General features: G+C 45.9%; 1 protein-coding gene across 6 annotated transcripts in view; it reads right to left on the reverse strand.

Annotated features, from left to right (window-relative positions):
• Window positions 1-22,524, reverse strand: part of LOC105491503 (CCR4-NOT transcription complex subunit 1) — a 111,648-nt gene extending 89,124 nt beyond the window's left edge. For all 6 annotated transcript variants that reach the window (XM_071084664.1, XM_071084661.1, XM_071084665.1 and 3 more), the window contains exon 1: window positions 22,374-22,524. The gene's annotated coding sequence lies outside the window, so the exon portion shown is untranslated. The remainder of the gene's footprint in view (window positions 1-22,373) is intronic.
• Between the last annotated feature and the right edge of the window lie 217 nt (window positions 22,525-22,741).

The raw sequence follows: 22,741 nt of genomic DNA on the forward strand, positions 1-22,741 counted from the left end.
GGACTCAGATAGTTTTAATGATTAACTTCATATCCAGGCCAAAGCCTTAAAAAAAAACACTCCAAAAGGCCGGGCGTGGTGGCTCATGCCTGTAATCCCAGCACTTTGGAAGGCCAAGGAGGGCGAATGACCTGAGGTCAGGAGTTGGAGACCAGCCTGACTAACATGGAGAAACCCCATCTCTGCTTAAAAAAAAAAAAAAAACACAAAATTAGCCACGCGTGGTGGCATATGCCTGTAATCCCAGCATCCCAGCTACTTGGGAGGCTTGAACGGCAGAAGAATCGCTTGAACCCCGGAGGTGGAGGTTGCGGTGGGCCAAGATCGCGCCATTGCACTCCAGCCTGGGCAACAAGAGCGAAACTCCATCTCAAAAAAACACCACCACCACCACCACTCCAAAAATGGCTACCATTTCAACAAATCTCCTAATCTTCATCATTAAAAACACATATTGCTGGGTGTGGTGGCTCACACCTACAATCCCAGCACTTTGGGAGGCTGAGGCGGGTGGATCACCTGAGGTCAGGAGTTCGAGACCAGCCTGGCCAACATGGTGAAACCCCATCTCTACTAAAAATACAAAAATTGGCCGAGTGTGGTGGTGCGCACTTGTAATCCCAGCTACTCAGGAGGCTGAGGCAGGAGAATCCCTTGAACGAACCCGGGAGGCGGAGGCTAAAGTGAGCCGAGATCACGCCACCACTGCACTCCAGCCTAGACAACAAAGCAAGACTGTCTCAAAAAAAAATAAAATAAGGCCGGGCGCGGTGGCTCAAGCCTGTAATCCCAGCACTTTGGGAGGCCGAGACGGGCGGATCACGAGGTCAGGAGTTCGAGAACATCCTGGCTAACATGGTGAAACCCCGTCTCTACTAAAAAATACAAAAAACTAGCCGGGCGAGGTGGCGGGCGCCTGTAGTCCCGGCTACTCGGGAGGCTGAGGCAGGAGAATGGCGTAAAAACCCGGGAGGCAGAGCTTGCAGTGAGCTGAGATCCGGCCACTGCACTCCAGCCTGGGCGACACAGCGAGACTCCGTCTCAAAAAAAAAATAAATAAATAAATAAATTAATAAAATAAAATAAAATAAAAACACATATATACATCCTTCCAAAACTCCAGAGGACTTGTCATTATCATGCCACTGATATTTCAACATGGGAAACAACTATAATTCTAAGGAAAATAAGGTAACAGCAGCAATCGTACAATAAAAATGCTAAATCCTTTCCAAGCAATAAATTATCTATTTTTCTTTTAAGACAGGGTCTCTGTCACCCAGGCTGGAGGGCAGTGGCACAATCACGGCTTACCGCAGCCTCCCTGGCTCAGGTGATCCTCCCACCTCAGCTTCCTGAGTAGGCAGGACTACAAGCGCCTGCCACCACACGGCTAATTTTCGTATTTTTTGTAGAGATGGGGTTTTGCCATGTTTCGCAGGCTGGTCTTAAACTCTGGGGCTCAGCGATCCCTCTGCCTAGGCCTCCCAAAGTGCTAGGATTACAGGCATGAGCCACCGCACCCAGTCAAATTACCTTGTTTCCTTAAGTCTTCTCACAGCACTTCTCAATTAAACAATGTACAGTGCAAATAAAAGGTCACTGACATTTGACAATAATATACTACAAGTCAACTGCTACCTGAACAATGATATCAAAAAATTTACCAACTATATGCTTACGATAATATAAAGTAACCAAGCACGGTGGTTCAACACCTGTAATCCTAGCACTTTGGGAGGCCAAGGCAGGAGGATCACTTGAGCTCAAGAGTTCAAGACATGTCTGAGCAACATAGTGAGACAGTGTCTCTATAATTAAAATATAAGAAATAAAAAGTAAAATAATAGCTGGGTGAGATGGCACACACTGGTTACTCCCTGCTACTCAGAAAGCTCAAGCAAAAAGATTGCCTGAGCCCAGGAGTTTGAGGCCAGTCTGGGCAATACAGTGAGACCCCATCCCTTAAAAAACAAAAAATAAGTAAAACAGCAACTGAGGGGAACAAAGATTGTACAAGGCCATTCTCAGTACTTTTCCTAATACTAAAATACTATAAATCACCCAAATATAAATGAGTGTAAAGATTATCTTCAGGCCAGGTGCACTGGCTCATGCCTGTAATCCCACCACTTAGGGAGGCTGAGACGGGAAGATCACCTGAGGTCAGGAGTTCAAGATCAGCCTGGCCAACATGGCAAAACCCTGTCTCTACTAAACACACAAAAATTAGCCAGGCGTGGTGACAGGCACCTGTAATCCCAGCTACCAGAGAGGCTGAGGCAGGGAGAATCGCTTGAACATGGGAGGCGGAGGTTGCAGTGAGCTGAGTTCACGCCATTGCACTCTAGCCTGGACAACAGAGCAAGACACAGTCTCAAAAAAAAAAAAAAAGATTATCTTCATACATGCAATGGGACACCCACCCACATGCTTAATGTCCAATTCAAATATAGTTTTACCATACATAAACCACTACCTACTGCAGAGCTGGGGGGAAAAAGGATTATAAAATGGCATTCACATTTTCACTAGAGAACACTATACAATATTACTAATTGTCTATTGAACATTCAAGCTAAAAAGAACCAAGAGCAGCTGTGGTACATAGTTTGCTAAATGTCAACAAAAAAGTATACTCATGACACTAAGTCGCTAAGTGAAAAGCTGCAGAACTCTTAAATAGCATGATCCCAAATAAGGTCTCGATTAACAGTAGTTACATAGAAGCTTTCACTTAAAATCCCACTAAAAAAAGGTCCAGAAATCTACACACCTCCAAAAGTATAACACATGGATGGTATTATTTACTGTAGCAGTATCTGTCAGAGCATGAAAGATGGCTGGCGAGGACTAGGTGACTGGTGAATAAACATCCTGGACAGTGTATATAGTCATGTGTCTTTGTTTAAGCACTTGTATAAACACTAACTTTTGTTTGTATACATGCACACATATATATAGTTGCCTTTTTGTGAAAATAATAAACTACAAGCCTATGAAAATGGCTATCTGAGCTGGGCAAGGTGGCTCACGGCTGCAATCCCAGCACTTCAGGAGGCCAAGGCAGGCAATCGCCATTTCTGCATGGCCAACATGCAGAAATCCCATCACTACTAAAAATACAAAATTAGCTAGGCGTGGTGGCACATGCCTGTAATCCCAGCTACTTAGGAGACTGAGGCAGGAGAATCGCTTGAACCCAGGGGGTGGAGGTTGCAGTGAGTGGAGATCATGCCATTGTACTCCAGCCTGGGGAACAAGAGCGAAACTCCGTCTCAAAGAGGAAAGAGGAAAGAAGAAAGAGGAAGGGAAAGGAAAGGAAAGGAGAAAGGAAAGGAAAGCAAAGCAAAGGGGCTATCTAAAAGGGAATGGGTGAGAAAAAAGGAGAAGAGACAGAAGTCAGAACAAAAATTCACTGATTATATCTTTTATTTTTGGTTTTGATTTATTTCTGAGCCATGTAAATATATTGCATGATTGAAAATTTTAAGAAAAGGCCAGGCGCGGTGGCTCACGCCTATAATCCCAGCACTTTGGGAGGGTGAGGTTGGAGGATTACCTGAAGCCAGGAGTTCAAGACCAACCTGGCCAACATGGTGAAACCCTGTCTCTACTAAAAAATACAAAAAAATTAGCCAGGTGTGGTAGCAGGCGCCTGTAGTCCCAGCTACTCGGGAGGCTAAGGCATGAGAATCGCTTGAACCCGGGCAACGGAGGTTGCAATGAGCCGAGATTATGCCATTTCACTCCAGCCAGGGTGACAGAGAGACTGTCTCAATTTAAAAAAGAAAAAGAGAATTTAAAGAAAAATAAACTAAAACAAATAAACCTGAGTATCCAATCTGTATTACAAAACACAGTGAACCAGGCACGGTGGCTCACAATGTAATCCCAGTACCATGGGAGACCAAAGCAGGCAGATAACTTGAGGTCATGAATTCAAGACCACCCTGGCCAACATGGTGAAACCCTGCCTCTACTAAAAATACAAAAAATTAGCCGGGCATAGTGTCACGTGCCTATAATACCAGCTACTCGGGAGGCTGAAAATTATTGAGCCTGGGAGGTTGAGGTTGCAGTGAGCCAAGATCGCATCACTGCACTCCAGTCTGGGTGATGCAGTGAGACTCTGTCTCAAAAAACAGTAAAATAAAATAAGAACTAAAAATAGAACTATCATTTGATCCAGCAATCCCACTACTGGGTATCTGTCCAGAGGAAAATAAGTTATTATACAAAAAAGATACTTGCACACACGTTTATAGCAGCACAATTCGCAACTGCAAAACATGGAACCAATCCAAATGCCCATCCATCAACGAGTGGATAAACAAACTGTGGTATACATATACACACACAACGAAGTAGTACTCAGCCATAAAAAGGAATGAATTAAAGGCATTCGCAGCGACCTGGATGAGACTGGAGACTATTATTCTAAGCGAAGTAACTCAGGAATGGAAAACCAAACATCATATGTTCTCACTTGTAAGTTGGAGCTAAGCTATGAGGATGCAAAAGCATAAGAATGACACAATAGACCTTGGGGATTCAGGGGGAAAGTGTGGGAAGGGGATGAGGAATAAAAGACTACAAAGTGGGTACAGTATACACTGCTCAGGTGATGGGTTCACCAAATTCTCACAAATCACCACTAAAGAACTTACTCGCCGGGTGCAGTGGCTCACGCCTGTAATCCCAGCACTTGAGGAGGCCAAAGCAGGTGGATCACGAGGTCAGGAGTTCGAGACCAGCCTGACCAACATGGTGACAAACTCCATCTCTACTAAAAACACAAAAATTAGTCAGGTGTGGTGGCACACACCTATAATCCCAGCTACTTGGGAGGCTGAGGCAGGAGAATCGCTTGAACCTGGGACGGGGAGGTTGCAGTGAGCCAAGATCTTGCCACTGCATTCCAGCCTGGGTGACAGAGAGAGACTCTGTCTCCAAAAAAAACAAAAAAAAAAACAAAAAAAAACTTACTCATGTAACCCATACCACCTGTCCCCCAATAACCTATGGAAATAAAAATTTTGGAGGGGTGGGACAGAGTTTCGAGCTTGTCACCCAGGCTGAAGTGCAATGGCGTGATCATGGCTCATGCAGCCTTGCTCTCTTAGGCTCAAGTGATCCTCCCACCTTAGCCTCCCAAGTAGCTGGGACTACAGGTACATGCCACCATGCCTGGCTACTTATTTTATTTTTTTGCAGACACGGGGTCTCACTTTGTCGCCCAGGCTGGTCTGGAACTCCTGAACTCAAGTAATCCTCCTACCTCAGCCACCCAAAGTGTTGGGATTATAGGCATGAACTATTTGGCCAGAAAACATTTTTAACTGGAAAACTGTACTATTCCCATTCCTTCTTTTATCATGAAGGAATATCCTTCTGGGATCACTTAGGGTGAGATATATATATATACAAAAATATATAAAAAATATATATATATTATAATACATTAACATATTACTAATAAACATACAAATACATCATTATCTACTAAAGTGAGCATTCCTAACAACTCAAACATTTGAGCCCTACCTATACACCATGTACTCACTTTAGGTATTATAGAATACACGAAAGAAAACATTGACCAACAGGAGATCGAGACCACGGTGAAACCCCGTCTCTACTAAAAATACAAAAAATTAGCCGGGCACGGTTGTGGGCGCCTGTAGTCCCAGCTACTCGGGAGGCTGAGGCAGGAGAATGGCGTGAACCCGGGAGGCGGAGCTTGCAGTGAGCCGAGATCGCGCCACTGCACTCCAGCCTGGGCTGGGCGACAGAGCGAGACTCCGTCTCAAAAAAAAAAAAAAAAAAAAAAAAAAAAAGAAAACATTGACCAAGAGTCTTAATGTAATAAATACTGACTTTACTATAATGCTATTCAACTAAGGCAGCTATGTATAAGAACTGGAAAGGGGGAGAGAGGGCAATATTTAAAATGCTGATTCCTGGTTGGGCAAGGTGGGCAAGGAGGCTCACGCCTGTAATTCCAACACTTCAGGAGGCTGAGACAGGTGAATCACTTTAAGTCAGGAGTTCAAGACCGGCCTTGCCAACATGGCAAAACCCCATCTCTACTAAAAATACAAAAAACTAGCCAGGCATGGTGGTACACACCTGTAATCCCAGGTACCCAGGAGGTGGGGGGTTGCAGTGAGATGAGATCGCACCAATGCACTCCAGCCTGGGCGACAGAGCAAGACTCTGCCTCAATAAAGAAATAAATAGGCGAGGCGTGGTGGCTCATGCCTGCAATCACACCACTTTGGGAGGACGAGGTAGGTGGATCACTTGAGGTCAGGAGATTGAGATCATCCTTGCTAACATGGTGAAATTCTGTCTCTGCTGAAAATATGAAAAATTAGCCAGGCATGGTGGCAGGCGCCTGTTATCCCAGCTACTTGGGAGGCTGAGGCAGGAGAATCGCTTAAACCCGGGAGGCGGAGGTTGCAGTGAGCCAAGATCGCACCACTGCACTCCAGCCTGTGCAACAGAGCGAGACTCGGTCTCTAAATAAATAAATAAAATGCTGACTCCTAAGCACCACCCAAGACCAAGAGAGTCAACACTGCTGGAGAAAGGGAGTACAGGCTGTTTTAAACTCCCCAGTCAGGCTGAGCATGATGACTCACGCCTGTAATCCTACCGCTTTGGGAGGCCAAGGTGGGTGAATTGCCTGAGCTCAGGAGTTTGAGATCAGCCTGGGCAATACAGTGAAACCCAGTCTCTACTAAAATACAAAAAGTTAGCAGGGCGTGACAGCGTACACCTGTAGTCCCAGCTACTAGGGAGGCTGAGGCAGGAGAACTGCTTGAACCCGGGAGGCAGAGGTTACACTGAGCCAAGATCACACCACCGTACTCCAGCCTGGGCGACAGAGCGAGACTCCATCTCCAAAAATAAATAAATAAAATAAATAAACTCCCCAGTCAATTCCTGAGAACCACTGACCTAAGGAGCAGTGTCAGGTTCTTCCTTGCTAACAGGTTTTAGAAATATTTAAGAAGCCGGGCGTGGTGGCTCACACCTGTAATCTCAGCACTTTGGGAGGCCAAGGCGGGCAGATCAGAAGGTCAGGAGATTGAGACCATGGTGAAACCCTGTCTCTACTAAAAATACAAAAAATTAGCCAGGCACAGTGGTAGGCACCTGTAGTCCCAGCTACTCGGGAGGCTGAGGCAGGAGAAATGTATGAACCTGGGAGGTGGAGCTTGCAGTTAGCCGAGATCACACCACCATACTCTAGCCTAGGTAACAGAGGAGCCTCCATCTCGGGGGAAAAAAAAAAAAAAAGAAACATTTAAGAAAAGGATACTGTAGTTTGATGCAATCTCTTCTTTGGGGACAAGGAATGCCCCTCACACCTCCTTTTTCTCCCCTTAACTCCCTCCAACTGAACCAAAGACATCTATTTGTTTGTTTTTTCCTTTAACAGAGGTGGTCTTGCTCTGTTATCCAGGCTGGAGTCTAGTGGTGTGACCACACCTCACTGCCAACCTCAAACTTCTAGACTCAAGTGATCCTCCCGCCTGAACCTCCCAAGTAGCCGGACCTACAAGAACATGCCACCATGCCACGCTGCAAAGACATCGATCTAAAGGCAGTTTGGTTTCCCACAGCACTGATGCCAGCAATGTTCTACTACCTACCTTGCTCTACATTTAAATATCAGGCACTTTAAAAAGACAAGTAGGCAAGACCCAAGGCTGCCAACTTCCAATACTAATAAAAAATACAGAATACTTACACCAACTAAGTTTGACCTTGAAAATTCGTGACTTCCAAAGAAGCATTCTGACCTAAAATAGGTCAATCTGAGCCTTGTCTTTTTTTCACTCTCCTTCTGCAATTATGAAAATGTTCTACATCGGACAGGCGCGGTAGCTCACGCCTGTAATCCCAGCACCTTGGGAAGCCAAGGAGGATGAATCACCTGAGGTCACGAGTTCAAGACCAGCCTGGCCAATATGGCGAAACCCCATCTCTACTAAAAGTACAAAAATTGGCCAGGCGTGGTGGCACGCACCTGTAATCCCAGCTACTCAGGAGGCTAAGGCAGGAGAATAGCTTGAACCCAGGAGGTGGAGGTTGCAGTGAGCCGAGATCGTGCCACTGCACTCCAGACCAGGCGACAAGAGCAAAACTTCTATGGAAGGCTGATTATACACTTACTGATATTAACTACTTCTCCAAGAGGCAAAGATTCTAGATTTATGAGGCAGTTCCAAAAGGTTGGTTCACTTATTAAAATCTTAGTTATAACTACTGTGTACATAATAGGATAACTTATGCAAGTATAATAAATACTAAGTAGAATTGGTCTAAGCACTTTACGTGTTTATTTAATCCTCACAACTCAAGGGTGATATTACCCAAACTTTACAGATAAAGAATAGTTTAACTTTCAGATAATAAGTAGTATAATTTTGAAGATATTGAGCAGTAGAGGTTAAGTTTTTTGTTTGTTTTTGTTTTTGAGACTCGCTGTGTTGCCCAGGCTGGAGTGCAGTGGCATGATCTTGGCTCACTGCAACCTTCCCCTCCCAGGTTCCCACGATTCTCCTGCCTCAGCCTCCTAAGTAACTGGGATTACAGGCGCGCACCAACATGCCCGGCTAATTTTTTTTTTATTTTCAGTAGAGATGGGGTTTCACCATGTTGGCCACGCTGGTCTTGAACTCCTGACCTCATGATCTGCCCACCTCAGGCTCCCAAAGTGCTGGGACTGCAGGCTTGAGCCACCACATCTGGCCTAGAGCTAAGTTTAAAAAAAAAAACCAGCAAAAATCCTCGTATTATAGTTTCAAAATCAATTTGTACAAGTCTAAATAATTGTTTTAATACCAATTCCTGCTATCAGTAAGCATCTCCACCCTCACAGAAGAGCTTTCAGCCCCTAAACCATCTGTATTATACTTCTGCACTGAATACTTAGGAGTCACCTTTTAATTCATTACTTTTTCTCCAGGCAACCAGAGACCAACTCTTTAAAAACTATCAACTGAAAGCCTAAATATACATCAAAAGGGCGCTGATTAAGTAAATCATAAAATGGCATACTATGTAATAACTAAAAAAGGGACCCAGCCGGGCACGGTGGCTCACGCCTGTAATCCCAGCACTTTGGGAGGCCGAGGTGGGTGGATCACGAGGTCAGGCGATCGAGACCATCCTGGCTAATGCGGTGAAACCCCATCTCTACTAAAAATACAAAAAAAATTAGCCGGGCCTGGTGGCAGGCGCCTGTAGTCCCAGCTACTCAGGAGGCTGAGGCAGAACAATGGCCTGAACCCAGGAGGCAGAGCTTGTAGTGAGCCCAGATTGCAGCACTGCACTCCAGCCTGGGCGAAAAAGCGAGACTCTGTATCAAAAAAAAAAAAAAAAAAAAAAAAAAAAAGAGAGACCCATAAATAATAGAAATTATCTATTGAGGGGGAAAAAAACGGTCACATAACAGTGGTCTATTTAGATTATGTTCTTATATACACAAAGTATCTAATAACTTTTGAAAAGTTACATAAAATAGTTGAGAAAGGAATTGAATTTTTTTTTCCAAAGTAGAAAATTAACTCTCAAAACCAAAAAATATTACACCAGAAGCTTTGCATATTCCAAGACTCTCTATGCAAAATCCCAACCTATGGAAGCCATTCACCTCACTCACTGTAGAAAAGAGGTAACACAGGCCGGGCGCGGTGGCTCAAGCCTGTAATCCCAGCACTTTGGGAGGCCGAGACGGGCGGATCACGAGGTCAGATCGAGACCATCCTGGCTAATATGGTGAAACCCCGTCTCTACTAAAAATACAAAAAACTAGCCGGGCGAGGTGGTGGGCGCCTGTAGTCCCAGCTACTCGGGAGGCTGAGGCAGGAGAATGGTGTAAACCCGGGAGGCGGAGCTTGCAGTGAGCTGAGATCCGGCCACTGCACTCCAGCCTGGGCGACAAAGCGAGACTCCGTCTCAAAAAAAAAAAAAAAAAAGAAAGAAAGAAAAGAGGTAACACAGATGGCCTGAGCCTGCTGTCCTTAGAAAGGCTTGCATAGTTGGCCCTTGACTGGTCTCTGATAACTTTCAGAAGAGTTCCCAGTGGCCTGAGCTGGGCTCACTGTGGCCTCTACCTGCCAGGCTCAAGTGATCTCCTGCCTCAGCTTCCAGAGTAGCTGGGACCACAGGCGTAAGCCACTACATCTGACTAATTTTTTGTATTTTTACTAGAGACAGGGTTTCACCATGTTGGCCTGGCTGGCCTTGAACGCCTGGCCTCAAATGATCTGCCTGCCACGGTCTCCTAAAGTGCTGGTCAGCCACAGCAGCGGGACTGTATCCTTTGCTATTAAAAAAAAAAAAATCATGGCCCTGGGCTGTCTGTCCTCCTAGTGAATTACCAAACCTGCAGGTGGACTTGGGGACTGCTCCCAACACTCTCGCCCAGCTAGTGGCAGAGATGAAATATCTTCTGGAGGTAAATGGGACCCAAATTGTGGATTTCCTGTCTAGCACATGGAGAATCCATTTAAGAATGTTGAATCTTATCACAAAAATGATCTGGGAAGCTATTTCTATTGGTTTGGGTCTGTTTTAGTTAACAAGGTGATGCAGAGATGGACTAGATGCTCACCAAACTGTTTCCTCTTCCTGGCTAAAAAATTAGAATACATTTCTCAGCTTCTCTTGTATTGGTTTGGCTGCAAGACTTAGTTCCTAACCCACAAAGTATACACCAAATACGGTATGTGGCACTTTCAGACCTAGCTCATAAAACCTCACTCATGATTCTCTCATTTTTCACTATCTGCTCGATGAATAAGCCCCAAGACCTAGAGGAGGAGGATGTCACAATATGACAGATGAAGGCAGAGTTCTTGAGTTATTGCACAGGATCCTCAATGAAACATCCTCAATGAAATTTGCACAAACATCCTCAATGAAAATTATTTGAGAAAGAAATACATTTTTACTCTGTTAAGCCGCCGTTATCCTGGATATGTTTTAGGCCTGTTTTGCCTAATAACAGACAAAATGGTCAAATGAACATTTTTTAGAAGTTACTCTTGATGATGAGAAATACCAAGAAAGGAAAGATAAGGTCACAGGAAAGCCATGAACATGGAAGGAAAAGAGAAGCTAATGTACTCAAGAAACAGCAGGCCAGACACAGTAGCTCACATCTCTAATCCCAGCGCTTTGGGAGGCCAAGAAGGGAGGACGGCTTGGGGCCAGGAGTTCAAGACCAGCCTAGGCAACATAGAATAACCCCATCTCTACTTTTTTTTTTTTTTTTTAATTAGCAGGGTGCAGTGGCAAATGCCTGTAGCCCTAGCTACTAAAGAGGCTAAAGGGGGAGGACTGTTTGAGCCCAAGTGTCCGAGCTTGCAGTGAGCTATGATCAGGCCACTGTCCTCCAGCCTGGATGACAGAGCAAGACACTGACTACCAAAAAAATAAAAAATAAGAAATTGCAAGGACTCTTGTTTTTTTTGTTTGTTTTTTTTAGAGTCTCGCTCTGTTGCCCAGGCTGGAGTGCAGTGGCATGATGTCAGCTCACTGCAACCTCGCCTCCTGTGTTCAAGCAATTCTCTGCCTCAGCCTCCCAAGTAACTGGGATTATAGGCACCTGCCACCACTCCCGGCTAATTTTTTTTTTTTTTTTTTTTTTTTTGAGACGGAGTCTCGCTCTGTCGCCCAGGCTGGAGTGCAGTGGCCGCATCTCAGCTCACTGCAAGCTCCGCCTCCCGGGTCTACGCCATTCTCCTGCCTCAGCCTCCCGAGTAGCTGGGACTACAGGCGCCCGCCACCTCACCCGGCTAGTTTTTTGTATTTTTTAGTAGAGACGGGGTTTCTCCGTATTAGCCAGGCTGGTCTCGATCTCCTGACCTTGTGATCCGCCCGTCTCGGCCTCCCAAAGTGCTGGGATTACAGGCTTGAGCCACCGCGCCCGGCCACTCCCGGCTAATTTTTATATTTTTAGTGGAGACAGGGTTTCAACATCTTGGCCAGGTTGGTCTTGAACTCCTGACCTAGTGATCTGCCCGCCTCGGCCTCCCAAAGTACTGGGATTACAGGCGTGACCAACCGCGCCTAGCCGAGTTTTGCATTTTCATAGTGAGGCAATGAAAAATTCAAATCTTGTTTCCAGTCCTCTAAAAAATTGCTGGGGAAAAAACCTTATTTGCTTTGGTCACAACTAAGAAAACTCTATCCAAATAAAAGGTTGGGGGTAAAGATCGATCTCCCTAATCAATTCAAGGAATTGCCAAGATGTAAATAGTTAACTCTGTAGACTACTAGAGTTAGTCATGATATTCTAAAATCCAATGCACAAATGAAACTAAAATCCTGACCTACATAATGAACCACCAATGATAGATCTATCTTTTCCTCTCAAATGTTACTTGCTCATTCAAGCAGTACGAAAAAAAGAAAAACCAAAGAGTATTGATTTCCAAGAATGCTATATTCTATCAATTTACCCACTGTAATAAATGAAGCACTATTCAATTACAGTTCAACTGTATGTATGCACTGGGGAAAGGGAGACTCCTTACTCACTATGAGACAGAAAACTTAAAAAGGCAGTGTAGGGTGCACATAAGTGAAACTGGACAAGGATGGCAAAAAATCAATTTTGCTTAAGGAAATTAGGGACTTATAGATAGTACATCTGAGTTTGGACTAGAATGATACAGTTTTGGTAGAGATGACATTCCAGATGTAAAAAGACAAAGAGGCTGGGTGCGGTGGCTCACACCTGTAATCCCAACACTTTGGGAGGCCGAGGTAGGCAGATGACCTGAGGTCAGGGGTTCAGGACCAGCCTGGTCAAGATGATGAAACCAAAAATTAGCCAGGTGTGGCATGGCAGGCGCCTGTTATCCCAGCTACTCGGCAGGGGATAAGGCAGAAGAATCATTTGAACCCGGAAGGAGGTGGTTGTATGGCAGTGAACCAAGATCACAACACTACATTCCAGCCTGGGTGACGCAGCAAAGACTTCGTCTCATTTAAAGAAAAAAAAAAAAAAGGACAAAGATTTTTTGGGGACCACTGCTTAACAGTCTTTTCGCTATAACACAACACAGTAGTACCACAGGGAAGGAGGAATCAACACTTATAACTTCAGGTATTAGAATGACTTCTGAACAAAGAAAGGATATTTTCTTTTCTTTTTTTTTTTTTTTGAGACGGAGTCTCGCTCTGTCACCCAGGCTGGAGTGCAGTGGCCGGATCTCAGCTCACTGCAAGCTCCGCCTCCCGGGTTCACGCCATTCTCCTGCCTCAGCCTCCCGAGTAGCTGGGACTACAGGCGCCCGCCACCTTGCCCGGCTAGTTTTTTGTATTTTTTAGTAGAGACGGGGTTTCACCGTGTTAACCAGGATGGTCTCAATCTCCCGACCTCGTGATCCGCCCGTCTCGGCCTCCCAAAGTGCTGGGATTACAGGCTTGAGCCACCGCGCCCGGCCAGGATATTTTCAAAGTAATAATTTAGGTGGAATCTTGGCAGAAATATAAAAAATTAACTGCATTCCTAGAATCTTTTACAATCAGACTATCCACATATTATTTTTGAAATAAACCCAAAAACCAATGATAAAGAAACTACAACGGAGATTAGTTAGAAAGTTATTTCAAAAAAGACAAAAGAGCCTGAAACTAGACAAAAGGTTAACTTTTTTTTTTTGAGACAGAGTCTGTCACCCAGGCTGGAGTGCAATAATAACGGCCCACTGCAGCCTCGACCCCCCCAGGCTCAGGTGATCCTCCCACCTCAGGTTTTGTATTTTTAGAAGAGATGGGGTTTCCCATCTCTAGGGTGGTTTGTCCAGGGTGGTCTGAAACTCCTGGGCTTAAGTGATTTGTACACCTCTGCCTCCCAAAAGTGTTAGTATTGCAGGTGTGAGCCACTGCGCTGGCCCAGCTAACTATTCTTTGTTTTTGTTTTTGTTTTTTTTTTTAAGACAGTTTCGCTCTTGTTGCCCTGGCTGGAGTGCAATGGCGCAATCTCAGCTCACTGCAACCTCCATCTCCCGAGTTCAAGCAATTCTCCTGCCTCAGCCTCCCAAGTAGCTGGGACAACAGGCACGCACCACCATGCCCGGCTAATTTTTTGTATTTAGTAGAGATGGGGTTTCACCATGTTGGTCAGGCTCATCTCGAACTCCTGACCTCAGGTGATCCACCCGTCTTGGCCTCCCAAAGTGCTGGGATTACAGGCGTGAGCCACTGCGCCCAGCCTGGTTTTTTTTTTTTTTTTTTTTGAGACAGAGTTTTGCTGTTGTTGCCTAGGCTGGAGTGCAATGGCTCGATCTCGGCTCATCACAACCTCTACCTCCCAGGGTCAAGCGATTCTCCTGCCTCAGCCTCCTGAGTAGCTGGGATTACAGGCATGCGCCACCACGCCCAGCTAATTTTGTATTTTTAGTAGAGACGGGGTTTCTCCATGTTGGTCAGGCTGGTCTCAAAATACTGACCTCAGGTGATCTGCCCGCCTCAGCCTCCCAAAGTGTTAGGATTACAGGTGTGAGCCACCACGCCTGGCAACTATTCGTTAGCAAAACCAGGCCCTATATTTTGTCCAAATCCAGCCTATACAACACCAAGAGTGAATTCCAATGTAAACTAGAGACTTTGGATGATAATGATGTATCAGTGTAGGTTCATCAATTATAAGAAATGTATCACTCTAGTGGGGGGGGGGTGTTGATAATGGGGAAGGCAAAGCATGTATTGGGACAGGAGATAATATGGGAAACCTCCGTACTTTCTGATCATTTTTACTGTGAACCCAAAACTGCTCTATAAAATAAAATAATCCAATTAAGAAAAAAAACCCAAAACCTAGACGCTATAAATCTAAGGGAGCAAATGTTTAATTATCTGACTGGGAAACCGCCGAGTTCTGAATATAAAGCTTAAGAATATTAGAGGCTGGGCCGGGCGCGGTGGCTCAAGCCTGTAATCCCAGCACTTTGGGAGGCCGAGACGGGCGGATCACGAGGTCAGGAGATCGAGACCATCCTGGCTGACACAGTGAAACCCCGTCTCTACTAAAAAATACAAAAAAACTAGCCGGGCGAGGTGGCGGGCGCCTGTAGTCCCAGCTACTCGGGAGGCTGAGGCAGGAGAATGGCGTGAACCCGGGAGGCGGAGCTTGCAGTGAGCCAAGATCACGCCACTGCACTCCAGCCTGGGCGGCAGAGCGAGACTCTGTCTCAAAAAAAAAAAAAAAAGAATATTAGAGGCTGGGCGCGGTGGCTCACGCCTGTAATCCCAGCACTTTGGGAGGCCAAGGCAGGCGGATCATCTAAGGTCAGGAGTTCGAGACCAGGCTGACCAATATGGCGAAACCATGTCTCTACCAAAAATACAAAAATTAGCTGGGTGTAGTGGTGGGCACCCATAATCCCACCTACTCAGAAGGCTGAGGCAAAAGAATCGCTTGAACCTGGGAGCAGGAGGTTGCAGTGAGCCGAGATCGTGCCACTGCACTCCAGCCTGGGGAATAGAGCAAGACTCTGCCTCCAAAAAAAGAAAAGAAAAGAAAAGAAAATACTTTAATCCCACTTTTATATTTCAAATAATTAGTTCAACATTACTGTAATATTGTGAGATATACATTTGGTCTTCATCCCATTTCCTGCCATACAACTTCTAAGATCCTTAGAATGGTAAATTTCTTTTTGTATGCTGAGTTGACTGATAGCTTGGCAACTTCTAGGTAGTTTTTGCATGGGTGCTGGTCACCTGAAAGACCAAGGCAAGATTAGAGGGTTAGGACTTTTAGCCCCACCTCCTCCAAACTCCAGGGAGGGGAAACGTGCTGAAGATTAAGGTGACCACCAAAGGCCAATGATTTAATCAACTGTGCCTATGTAATGAAGCCTCCATAAAAGTCCATAAATGACTGGGTTCAGAGAGCTTCCAGATAGTTGAGGCATAGTGTAGCCAGGGGAGGGCATGGAAGTTCCACAGCTCTTACTTCTCCTATGCACCTCCTCATCCATATCCTTTATAATAAACCCAAACCTACGTGTTGGCCAGGTACAGTGCTGGCTCACGTCTGTAATCCTAGCACTTTGGGAGGCTGAGGTGGGTCAATCACTTGAGGTCAAGAATTCGAGACCAGCCTGGCAAACATGATGAAACCCCGTCTCTATCAAAAATATAAAAAATTAGCCAGGTGTGGTGGCGCATGCCCATAATCCCAGCTACTTGGGAGGCCGAGGCAGGAGAATTGCTTGAACCAGAGTGGCAGAGGTTGCAGTGAGCCTAGATCGTGCCACTGCACTCCAGCCTGGGTGACAGAGCCAAGACTCCGGCTCAAAAAAAAAAAAAACCTAAGTATTTCCCAGAGTTCTAAATTATATAAGCCACTCTAGCAAGTTAATTGAACAAAAGAAGGAGTACTTAGGAACTCAATTTACAGTCAGTTGGTCAGAAACACAGGTAAAACAACCTGGGGCTTGAGATTAGCATTGGAAGTGGGGGACTGTCTATGGGACTTGAGCCTTCAACCTGTGGAATCTGATGCTCTCTTCAGGTACACCATGTCAGAATCATACTGAATTAGAGGATACCCATGTGGTGTCCATTGCTGAATAGCTTGTTTGATGTGCAGGGGAAAACCCCACGCATCTGGTGTTGTGAGAATATACTGGAAGAAAAAGTTTATATCTATATTCTCAGAATCAACAAAAAATTATCCTACACGGTTGAACATCGTATTCAACATTTTAGGAATTTCCCTGTAACAACTGTAACACAATTAAGCAACAGGTATCCTGGAGGTTAATGCTGTGTTTTCCAGAATTAAAGACATAAATGCATTTCTTAAATATATGCACTACATTCCTTTAAATCACTGCCAGGTGTGGTGGCTAATGCCTGTAATCCCAGCACTTTGGGAGGCCGAGGTGAGTGGATCACAATGTCAGGAGTTTGAGACCAGCCTGACCAATGTGGTGAACCACATCTCTACCAAAAATACAAAAATTACCGGGCCATGGCAAGGCACGGTGGCTCAAGCCTGTAATCCCAGCACTTTGGGAGGCCGAGACAGGCGGATCATGAGGTCAGGAGATCGAGACCATCCTGGCTAACACAGTGAAACCCCGTCTCTACTAAAAAATGCAAAAAACTAGCTGGGCGAGGTGGCGGGCGCCTGTAGTCCCAGCTACTCGGGAGGCTGAGGCAGGAGAATGGCGCAAACCCGGGAGGCGGAGCTTGCAGTGAGCTGAGATCCAGCCACTGCACTCCAGCCTGGGCGACAGAGCAAGACTCCGTCTCAAAAAAAAAAAAAAAAAAAAAAAAATTACCTGGCCGTGATGGCACACGCCTATAATCCCAGCTACTCAGGAGGCTGAGGGAGGAGAATCACTTGAACCCGGGAGGCAGAGGTTGCAGTGAGCCAAGATCACACCACTGCAGTCCAGCCTGGGCAACAGACCGAGACTCCACATTAACACACAAACAAACAAAAAACTCAACAAAGGGCTTCATATTAAGTCTACACCTCTAATTACTGCCTTCTCAAACTATGCTTTCCAGTGAACAATGCTTTATTTGGTTTGCTACATTCTTGCAAATTTGAGTGAAAAGTACACTTAAAAAAAAAAAAGTATCATAGGCCAGCATGGTGGCTCACATCTGTAATCACAGCACTCTGGGAGGTCTTGGTGGACATATCGCTTGAGGCCAGGAGTTTCAGACTCGCCTGGAAAACACGGTGAAACCTCATCTCTAACAAAAAAAATACAAAAATTAGGCCAGGCACGGTGGCTCACACCTGTAATCCCAGAATTTTGGGAAGCTGAGGCAAGTAGGTCACTTGAGGTCAGGAGTTCAAGATCAGACCAGCCAACATGGTAAAACCCCATCTCTACTAAAACTACAGGCCAGTGCAGTGGCTCACGCCTGTAATCCCAGCACTTTGGGAGGCTGAGGCAGGTGGATCACCTGAGGTCAGGAGTTTGAGACCACCCTGACTAACATGGTGAAACCCTGTCTCTACTAAATACAAAAAATTAGCCGGGCACGGTGGCGTGCGCCTGTAATCCCAGCTACTCGGGAGGCTGAGGCAGGAGAATTGCTTGAATCCAGGAGCCAGAGGTTGCATTGAGCAGAAATCACACCACTGAACTCCAGCCTGGGCAACAAGAGCAAAACCCTGTTTTAAAAAAACATATATATATAATTAGTCAGGCATGATGGCGCACACCTGTAATCCCAGCTACTTGGGAAGCTGAGGCAGAAGTTGCAGCAAGCCAAGACCGCACCACTGCACTCCAGCCTGGGGGAGAAGAGCAAAACACTATCTCAAAAAAAAAAGAAAAAAATTTTTGACACATGTAGTAGCATGCACCTGTAGTCCCAGCTACTCAGGGGCTGAGGTGGGAGAATCACCTGAGACCAGAATACCAAGGCTGCAGTGGGCAGTGATTGTGCCGCTGCACTCCAGCGTAGGCATTGAAGTGAAATCCTGTCTCAGAAAAAAAAAAAAAACTATTGTATACACTGGGGGGCAGGTTTTGAGCCCCTTTTAACTTTCAAAGATTCATCTTTAAAATTGTGAGCAAACAGAAAAGGAATTGCTAGATTCTTCTATATATAGAGTCACTCAATGGGATGCCATTTTGAAACTTCACAGCAGGAAGTTTAGTTTGGTCAGAGGGTCATTAAAGAAATGTCTCAGTTAATATATACGGCTTGAAAGTCTTTTTTTTAATAAAAGTATATACCAAGTTCATGCTGGGCGCTATGGCTCACGCCTGTAATCCCAGCACTTTGGGGGACCAAGGCAGGTGGATCCCGAGGTCAGGAGTTCGAGATCAGCCTGGCCAACACGTTGAAACCTCTTCTCTACTAAAAATACAAAAACTAGCTGGCCGTGGTGATGGGTGCCTGTAATCCAGCTACTCAGGAGGCCAAAACAGGAGAATTGCTTGAACCTGGGAGGTGAGGGTTGCAATGAACAAAGATCCCACATTGCACTCCAGCCTGGACAACAGAGCGAGACTGCGTCTCAAAAAAAAAAAAAAAAAGATATACCAAGTTCATAAAATACAGCATTTCAAAATGGCAGACTACTCTTTTTGTTAATCTGGGACAAAATATTCATAATAAATATTTTGCAAAAACTTAATTTTTTTAAATTTAATTTTCTTTTTTGTAAAGAAAGGGTCTCACTATATTGCCCAGGCTGGTCTCTAACTCCTAGTCTCAAGCATCCTCCTCCCTCATCCTCCCAAAAAGCTAGGATACAGGCTTGAGCCACTTGCCTGGGCCAAAAAAATTAGTCTCAAAATATGACAGCATTCAATCAGAATTATTGTGGACAAATTCCACTCTCTGGCATTGGGTATCGAAGACCTGTTACTTCATAGAAAGAAATAATTAAGTTCATAAATTTAAACTGGTTAAAAAGAAAGCTTCTTGGTTGGGCGCAGTGGCTCGTATCTGTAATCCCAGCACTTTGGGAGGGTGAGGCGGGCGGTTCACGAGGTTAAGAGTTCGAGACCATCCTGGCCAACATGGTGAAACCCCATCTCTATTAAAATACAAAAATCAGCTGGGCATGGTGGCGGGCGCCAGTAGTCCCAGCTACTCAGGGGGCCAAGTCAGGAGAATTGCTTGAACCCTGGAGGCAGAGGTTGCAGTGAACCGAGATTGCGCACCACTGCACTCCAGCCTAGCGACAGAGCGAGGCTCCATCTTAAAAAAAAAGTTTATCATAAACAGATCAGAATCTATCCAAAAACATACTCAGAAAAAGTAAAATGCAACATAATTTGAAATCAGACTTTAAAGCATGTTTTGAGAAGATGGCAAGCATTTCCATTTGTTTTCATAGTTTTTTTTAATGACTTGACTCCAAATAAGGATGTCTTATTACTTAGCTTGACAACATTTATATATATTTTTTTTTTTTTTTTTTTTTTTTTTTTTGAGACGGAGTCTCGCTCTGTCGCCCAGGCTGGAGTGCAGTGGCCAGATCTCAGCTCACTGCAAGCTCCGCCTCCCGGGTTCCCGCCATTCTCCTGCCTCAGCCTCCCGAGTAGCTGGGACCACAGGCGCCGCCACCTCGCCCGGCTAATTTTTTGTGTTTTTAGTAGAGACGGGGTTTCGCCGTGTTAGCCAGGATGGTCTCGATCTCCTGACCTTGTGATCCGCCTGTCTCGGCCTCCCAAAGTGCTGGGATTACAGGCTTGAGCCACCGCGCCCGGCCAACAACATTTATATTAAAGAGACTAGGATCTAAACCCCCAGGAGAAATTTAGAAACCAGAAAAAAAGAAAATGAACCCAGGGTGGTAAGCTGGGAACCAAAAAGAACGTATTTCAATTCTTTTCCACCATAATGCCACAAAACTGTACCTTAAAACTTCTAAGATTACAATCTTAGGTAAGAAAAGGAAAAATTTTCAGTTACAAATAGACATGTCTTTGTGCCTTGATTCTAGACTTTTTTTTTTTTTTTTTTTGAGACAAAGTCTCCCTGTCCCCCAGGCTGGAGTGCAGTGGCTCTGTCTCGGCTCACTGCAACCTCCACCTCCCGGGTTCAAGCGATTCTCCCGCCTCAGCCTCCCAAGTAGCTGGGATTACAGGCACCTGCCACCACACCCGACTAATTTTTGTATTTCTAGTAGAGACGAGGTTTCACCATGTTGGCCAGGCTGGTCTCGAACTCCTGACCTCTGGTGATTCACCCACCTCGGCCTCCATAAGTACTGGGACTACAGGCGTGAACCATCGCACCCAGTCGATTCTAGACTTGTTTCCACTATGACTTGGGGGACTCACACTTGTTGAAAAGGGATCAACTGCCCAAACTAGTTTTATCAACATGCTACCATTTCACTGAAAACACAGCTAGTCACCTAAAACCATGTATCATCAATGCACGTTCTCCTTAGACAAGGTAACAATTTGCAGTGTCCTAAGACATAATTATTTAAACTGTTACCACGTCTTCTTAATAGCTAAAATACTCTGCTGCCAATCTCTAAAAGGGTAGGAATGCCAACCTGGACCACAGACCACTTAAGTATTAAACCCACGTACCCATACAAAAAAATTGTTCTTAATCTGTTTCATCTTCTTCCTAATATTTCACTTGCCCTCCTTCTTTGTTTTAATACATATATTCCCTATTCCTATCAAGGAGGCTGTCATAAGGAAAACTTTCGGCATTTTTTCAAACAGTATAATTATATTCACTCAATTATTGACTTTAAAAAAAACCCAAGTAGTCACAGGCGATCGAATTGTAGAGAAATCGGCAGGGTAGGTTAAGCATTGTTGCTCAGTTTTCAGGAAGAAAACAGACCTTAATTGATTAGAGTCCTAAGAAATGGGACATTTGATTGAAGTAACTTCATGGGAAAAGTTTGTCATAAAGTTTATTTTAAATACAACATTTTCAAACACACAGATGTCAAGCATTCTTTTTTAATCTACAAAGCTTACTCCTCGTGGAGTTAGTATCGGTGAGCCCTCTTGGGTAAATTCTGCAGAGGAGGTGGTACTGAAAAAGTATTATTTGTGTTTGGCCTTAAGTACCTCTACAAGATCTGCAGTGGATCTCATCAGCCTTGAGGCCTACAAGTGTTCAGCTCACTAGCAGGACACTTGTCCTGGGTGAGCAGGGCCGCCACTACTGCAGACACCGGACCGAGTAGGTGGGGGCCGACTTCAAAGAAAGTGTGAGCGCCCAGGCGCGCGAGTGGAACAAAACCTGTAGCAAGTAATAAGGAAGTGCTCGCTCCCGCCCGCCCTTCCCATCCGGGGACACCCGAAACCTGGGGGGCTTTGACAACGTGCTGGGGGCGTCAGAGGGGGAGAGTGGCAGCTCCGAGTACACGGAGAAGAACTGGAAACGTGCAAAAACTCCAAACACGGTGCCCCTCGCCCGAAGCGCTAGGCCTCGGGAGCCGATGCCCACTGCAACCATCCGGGAGCAGAGACAGACAGAGGAGTTGAGGAGCTCGTGGAGGTCTCAGGAGGGTGCAACCCGCGCGAAGCCAGGCCCAGCGACACGAACTGCCGCCACTGCCGCCCCCTGAGCCTCCAGGCCCGGGACAGAGACCACCCCGGGTCTCACCCCGAGCTCTGCTCTCCGCTCCCTGGAGCCTTCTGGCTGGCCTCTAATTTTCAGAGCGCGAAGCCTCCGAGAGCCGTGCGGAGAAGAGTCCGCCCTCTCCCGCCTCGTCCCAATTCCCCGTCCCGGCTGCCTCTCACTCCCTGGAGCTCCGGGAAACGCTTCCAGTGGCCCCAGGTCCACCCCTATTCCTCTTCCCACCGAAACTCGCGTTCCCAAGCTGTCACCGCCACCCTACCGTAGCCCCTGACGCCAGCCCGCCTCACCTCAGGCGGCTCCGGCAGCGCTGGACACAGGAAACTCCTGGGTCCCCGACTCCGGCTCTCCTCGACCCCCTCTTCGGTTAACTCCGCTTGTTTCTCTACAAAATGGCGCCGGAGGTCGCGCGCTCACGTCGCGGCCTTTCCCCTCCCCGTTCCCATTTCATCATTCGCTGCCCGCCCGAGGAGGGATGGCCCCAGTGCCAGCCAATGGCCGCGCCCCGCCTGTGGCTCCTAGCCAATCACCGACAGGTGCCCGCGGATTTAAACCAATCACACTCTATCACTTGCAGAAGTCGAGGGAGAAACCAGGCTCCTGCTAGCAACTACCAATCCGGACTCTTACTTCGCGGACTTTGGCCAATTGCCGCTCA

This window comes from Macaca nemestrina, chromosome 18 (genome assembly GCF_043159975.1).
Source record: "Macaca nemestrina isolate mMacNem1 chromosome 18, mMacNem.hap1, whole genome shotgun sequence".
NCBI lineage: Eukaryota > Metazoa > Chordata > Mammalia > Primates > Cercopithecidae > Macaca > Macaca nemestrina.